The sequence below is a fragment of the Physeter macrocephalus genome, chromosome 14 (genome assembly GCF_002837175.3).
Source record: "Physeter macrocephalus isolate SW-GA chromosome 14, ASM283717v5, whole genome shotgun sequence".
In the NCBI taxonomy this organism is placed as follows: Eukaryota; Metazoa; Chordata; class Mammalia; order Artiodactyla; family Physeteridae; genus Physeter; species Physeter macrocephalus.
This window is the reverse complement of record NC_041227.1, coordinates 14,597,223-14,604,013: the sequence shown is the minus strand read 5'-3', so window position 1 is coordinate 14,604,013 and position 6,791 is coordinate 14,597,223.

Here is a 6,791-nt window from a genome sequence, read left to right as displayed (position 1 = left end):
GAGGCCCGCGTACTGCAAAAAAAAAAAAAAAAAAAAAAAAAGGGACTGGTAGTGCTGACTATGGAAAGTGATGATTTATCTTCAAGATTTAATACTTGAACGAAATAATGCCATTTGCAGCAACATGGATGGACCTAGAGATTGTCATACTGAGTGAAGTAAGTCAGACAAAGACAAATATCATATGATATCGCTTATATGTGGAATCTAAGAAAAGGGTACAAACAAACTTATTTACAAAACAGAAGTTGAGTCACAGAAGTAGGAAACAAAATTACGGTTACTAAGCGGGAAAGGGTGGGGGAGGGATAAGTTGGGAGGTTGGGACTGACATATACACACTACTGTATATAAAATAGATAACTAATAAGAACCTACTGTATAGCACAGGGAACTCTATTCAATACTCTGTAAAGACCTATATGGGAATAGAATGTAAAAAAGAGTGGATATATGTGTATGTATTGATATAACTGACTTTGCTGTACAGCAGAAACTAACACAACATTGTAAATCAACTATTCTCTAATAAAAAATTAATTAATAAAAAAGGATTTACTACTTGAAAACAAAATGAATATATAATGTCCCCACTCTAGGTACTTCTAGGATAAAACAAATCTTTCTCAAAAAAAACAAAACAAACAAAAAAACCTTTCTCTTTTTTTTCTTCCAAAAGCCACACCCAACAACATGGAGAGCAAAAAAACGAAAACTCAAAAACCATCTTGGATGAAACTAGAAATCATTTGTACCCACTGGCTACAATATAGAACTGGAAATCAAATTCTTAAATTGGAGAAAGGTGAAAGCTAATGGTTTGCAGCAGGAGATATTTATGGGAAGCCCTGCAGAATGTTTAAAAGGCTCTGAAATTAAGAGTGGGAAAGAGAGGGAGATTGTTTCAAGGCGGGTGTGCTGTTTTAATATCTGTACAAAGAACAATTAGACTCCCAGGTCTATGCCCATATCTTGGGCAACTCCTAAAGAAGTTAGAGGCTTTGGTCTCTGTAGAAATGGAAAGGGAGGAACCCTGGGCTCAGCCATCCCTGGCACGGGGAGGGAACTGAGACATGGTGTTGAGAATGAGAAGAATCGAAAAGCTCTTGTGAACAGTAAGGTCTCCCAGCAGTCTTCCACTCTGGCTAGAACTTACTGTCAACTAGCTTATCTAAAATCAAATATTTGGACGACAAAGTTAATTTTTCTCTGAGACCCTCCCAATGTCTATATGGAGGAATCCAATCTTATTGCATGTGGTCCATTAATTCTGCCTTATTGTTTTAAAAGAGCGTCTGCCCTTCCGATCCTCTTGGTGAGTTTTGAACCCATCCTTCACTGATTGACGAAGTTCTGTGCTCAAATCGCTTCTTCCTAGTCCTTTGGTTTCTCCAAATCGCTTCTTCCCAGTCCTTTGGTTTCTCCCTTTTTAAGAAGATTGGGGGATGGGGGGATTTTCTTTCATCCTGACTCTTCAAATAGCTCTTCTTTCAGGGAAGTTAGCTTGAGGGAGTATCTCTTACTTCGAACCAAAACAAGCCTTGACTCAGTCTCTCAAAGAACAGGCAATGTGGGTGTTGAGAAACCACTTGACCAGGTTTCGGGAACAGAGGTTGATTCCCAATTTTGCTGCTGACTCATCCTGTGACATTGGCCATGTTCCTTGACTCCTTTGTATAATAGAGGGATGATCCAGTTGACCTTTAAGATTCCACTTTGTTCTGCTGTTTTACGAATTAATGATTCATAGAAGCACCTTTGAGGGAAAGCCCCAGTGGGATGGGCCACTTCCTTGCGTTTGATGAACTCCCTGTGTCTACAGGTTCCCCTCTTTAGCTTTCAGCCTCATCTTCTCCAGCTGTTGTGGTCAGCTTCCAGGGCACCTCCTTACCTGGTGATTGCGACTTATGAGGGTCCCAATGAGTCTAATAACACCGTCTCAGTGTAGAGATGGGAAAACTTAGGCCCAAAGAAAAGATGGACCCAAAGAAAAGATGTGCCCAAGATCATAGAGTAAGTCACTGGTAGATCTCAATATCTTTATCTCCAAGCCCCATATTCTTTCTCTTTATTTCGAGTTTACTTTTTTTCAGATTACATAGTGGATACTGTAGTGGGCTGTCAGATCCCTTTAGGATGAAGGCACTCACGCCATCAGTTGCTGGGGAGTTGCTGGCTGCTGACACTGAGAGCTGAGTCCCTCCCTGGGAATTTCCCTGGGCCATAGTGAGCTGTTTCAACCAAGGTTACACCCCATTCCCAGGGGCAACCTGTATCCACAGACTGGCTGATGTTGGGGTACAAAGGCTCAGCTCCATAGTTTGATTAGGCGCACCTCTGAAGGGCCCTCCCAGCTCCAGAGCTCCCCAGGGGATTGGCTGAGCCTTGTTGCAATGAATCACAATTCCACTTCTTCTTCTCCCCAGCTGTGTTTCTCCTACTTCTCACAGGTGTTGCTTCTCAGAATACTCCCCAGAAAACCTCCTACACATAAACATCTGCCCCTAAGACCGTTTCCCGGGAAATGTGACCTAAGGAAGATTATACAAGATAATCATTGCCAAAAAAAATTATTAATATGAAAAACTGCTCTGCAAAAGACAATGTTAAGAGAATGAGAAGACAAGCCACAGACTGGGAACAAATGTTTGCAAAAAAACACACATGATAAAGGACTGTTATCCAAAATAAACAAAGGACTCTTAAAACTCAACAATAAGAAAATAAACAAGCAACTCACTTTAAAAATGTGCCGGACTTCCCTGGTGGCGCAGTGGTTAAGAATTCGCCTGCCAGTGCAGGGGACATGGGTTCGAGCCCTGGTCTGGGACGATCTCACATGCCTCAGGGCAACTAAGCCCGTGCACCACAACTGCTGAGCCTGTGCTCTAGAGCCTGTGAGCCACGACTACTGAGCCCACACACCACAACTACTGAATCCAGCGCGCCTAGAGCCTGTGCTCTGCAACAAGAGAAGCCACCACAATGAGAAGCCTGCGTACCGCAAGGAAGAGTAGCCCCTGCTCACCGTAACTAGAGAAAGCCCGCATGCAGCAACAAAGACCCAAAGCAGCCAAAAATAAATACCTAAATTTAATTTAAAAAAAATAAAATAAAAATGGGCCAAAGACCTTAACAGACACCTCACCAAAGAAGACAGATGGCAAATAAGCATATGAAAAGATGCTCCACCTCGCATATCATCAGGGAAATGCAAATAGGAAAAACAATGAGATACCACTACACACCTATTAGAATGACCAAAATCTGGAACACTGACAACACCAAATGCTGACGAGGATGTGGAGCAACAGGAACTCCCATACATCACTGGTGGGAATGCAAAATTGTACAGCCACTTTGGAAGACAATTTGGTAGTTTCTTACAAAACTAAACATACACTTACCACACAATCCAGCAATCATGCTCCTTGGCATTTATCCAAAGGAGTAGGAAACATGTCTACACAAAAAACTGCACACAGATATGTATAACAGCTTTATTCATAACTGCCAAAACTTGCATGCAACCAAAATGTTCTTCAGTAAACGAATGGATAAATAAATTGTGGTGCATCCAGACAATGGAATATTATTTGGCTCTAAAAAGAAATAAGCTATCAAGCCATGGAAAGACATGGAGGAAACTTAAACACATATGAATTACTGAGTGAAAGAAACCAATCTGAAAAGGCTAAATGCTGTGTGATTCCAGCTATGTGACGTTCTGGAAAAGGCAAAACTACGGAGACAGTAAAAAGATCAGTGGTTGCCAGAGATTGGGAAGGGGGAGCTGAATAGGCAGAGCACAGAGGATTTTTAGGGCAGTGAATACTCTGTATAATATTATAAGGATGGATATATGTCAGTATACATTTGTCCAAACCCATGGAATGTACAACACCAGGAGGGAACCCTACTGTAAATGATGGACTTTGGGTGATTATGATGTGTCAGTGTAGATTCATTGACTGTAACAGGTGCGCCACTCTAGTGAGGGGTGTTGGTAATAGGGGAGACTATGCATGTGTGGTGGCAGGGGGTGTATGGGAAGCCTCTCTACCTTGCTAATTTTGCTGTGAACCTGAAACTGGTCTAAAAACGTTAAGTCTTTAAAAAAGAATTGGAGAAACAAGGAATTTCTGGACTCCTTAAATATTTTTAAACTCATTGATAAGAGTTTCATTTTTTAAAAGTGATCATTGTCAAAAAATTGGAGAAGTAGAAAAAAAAAACCCTATCACCGCTTCTTCAGCATGTGTGTAACCTAGGAGTTTATCTCCTTTCAGGGCTTGGCCTCCTCCCCCTGCTGCAAGGTGATACATGGGCTGGACTGTATTTCCCTGAGCCTGGGGTCCTTAGTCTGGAATAACCCTTGCTGGAGGTAAGGGAAGAATACAGCAGGATGGTCTGGTGAGGTCTTTGGCATTCCATGTTTCCCAAAATAATCCAGAGTGGGCATTGACACAACATGGTTAGTACACCTGCTGTGAATTGCAGATAATTTTCTTTATTTGTCCGCAGGTCAGGTGACTATTGGGTGGATGAGATGAGAGACAGACTGAAGGATAAACAATTCTCAGATCGGGTACAGTCTAAATCTACACAAAGAGAAACATTTTCCAAAACTGCCGGTAATTTGCAAAGCCATCCTCCCAGCCAAGCATTGACGTTATTTCACAAAGCAGCCCTTTTGTTCCTTTTGAACTGTGGCTCTTGCAATCTATGCGGAATAAGAAACACTTTATACAGAAGACAAGCCAAGGCTTTCACAGGACCACGAGTCCAGGCTCGCCCGAAGTCTCAGGCGGGCCTCTTGCCTCCTCCCCACGCTTTGTCTAGAGGGAAGGTGTGGCTTGTTCTTTCTGATTCAAGTGCGTTTTTTCCTTGACTGTGATTACACTGTATATGTAATTTCATACCCTCTTTTCTAGTTTACGTTATAACACAATTTCCCGATGTCGTACAAACTGCATCAATATCTTGACCTTCATGAGAGCGGGGGCGTCAGCTCTATCAACCTCAGGTACAACTTGCGCTTGGCTGGGAAAGGCCACTCAGGAAACAATTGTTTAGCTGAACTCAGCTAATGACTACATTGTTGTCCACTGCAAGGCTTTGTCATCATTTCTGTAACTCCGCTGGACAAACCAGTCATTTCCAGTTCTTGATTTCTTTTATAGATTATGTGTATATGTAAATCCTTGTGCATAAATCAGGTTTTCTTTAATTCAGATTTCTCTGCTGGGTCAGATGCCTAGAGGTGGAATGTATCAAGTCAAAGCATTTGGGTATTTTTAAGGCTTTCAACAAAAATCATCCTTACTCTCTGCTTCTCCCAAGGCCTTCAAAAAATCAAATGAGACAGAGGATACAGATGATTGTGTTAAGAATTTACAGGGTGCCTGGAATATAGTCAGCCCTCAGGAAATACTCCCCTCATCACACATGTAAAGACACGCATCGGTGTGCTTGTAAACATACAGATCTGCAATCCAATGCACCCATCCTATGAGTACTGACCCTCTCTCCTAAATAAAGTGTAAGCTCTCCTGGGCAGCTACAAACAGGTATGCCACATCTGTCAAACTTGACTGTGCATGAGAATCATAAAATGCATGTTCTGATTCAGTAGGTCTTAGATGGGGCCAGAGATGCTGTATTTCTCCAACTCTCTGGTACGCCAACGCTGTTGGTCTGTGGACCACGCCTTGAGTAGCAAGCAGGTGTGCCACAGAGACACAACAGGCACATAGAAACACACATGCAGGCATAAGTGAAAACCCACATATGCACATGAATTTGCAATTTCTCAGAAATACACTAGGTAATAGGAGTCGGATCTCCAAGGGCATGGACCCACATTTCATGGGAAAAATTTGATCTGTTGGCATCTGTCCAGAACCTAAGAAAAGTTAGGCTCTGGGAGTGCTAGGGCAGTGCTAAGGTGGGGTGGGACAGAAAAGGACAGGACAGGACAGTCTGGACATCCTGTCCCTGAAGTAAGTGCTGTTCCCATGAAATGGGGGCTTGGAGTCTTCCTAAACTGCCCAATCTAGATATCTTTGGTAACTGGAAGCCTTCACTTCTCCTGCGGTAGCAGCAGTCTCCTTCATCTGCCCCAGCTTCCCCAGGGTCAGAAAAGCAGGGAGTATCCGGTGAACTTGTGGTTCACCTTTTCCTTTTCCTAACAGTATTTTTTGTTAAACAGAATTTTAATTTTTTTGGTGGGGGGGGGAGTGACAAGAGAGAGCCTTATTTATTTATTTTTTTCAGCCAATCATTTAAAGTGAACAATTCAGTATCATTTACTACATTCACAGTGTTATGTAACTGCCACCTCTATCTAGTTCCCAAACATTTCTATCACTCCAGAGGAAACCCCCTTACCATTAAGCAGTAATTCCCCCACCCCCAGCCCCTGGCCACCTCCAGTCTGTGTTCCATCTCTGGATTTAGCTATTCTGGATAGTTCATATAAATGCAGACATACCATACATGACCTTTTGTGTCTGGCTTCTTTATCCATGTCAGAGCATGTATCAATATTTTACTCCTTTTTATGGCTGAACAATATTCCATCATAGGGATACACAACATTTTGTCTATTCACCCACCGATGGACATTTGCGCTGGCTACTATAAATAGTGCCGATAAGAACATGTATGTGCGTGTACTTTTTCAAAAAATAAATTTATTTATTTAATTTATTTTGGCTGCATCGGGTTGTTTTTTTTTAACATCTTTATTGGAGTATAATTGCTTTACAATGGTGTGTTAGTTTCTGCTT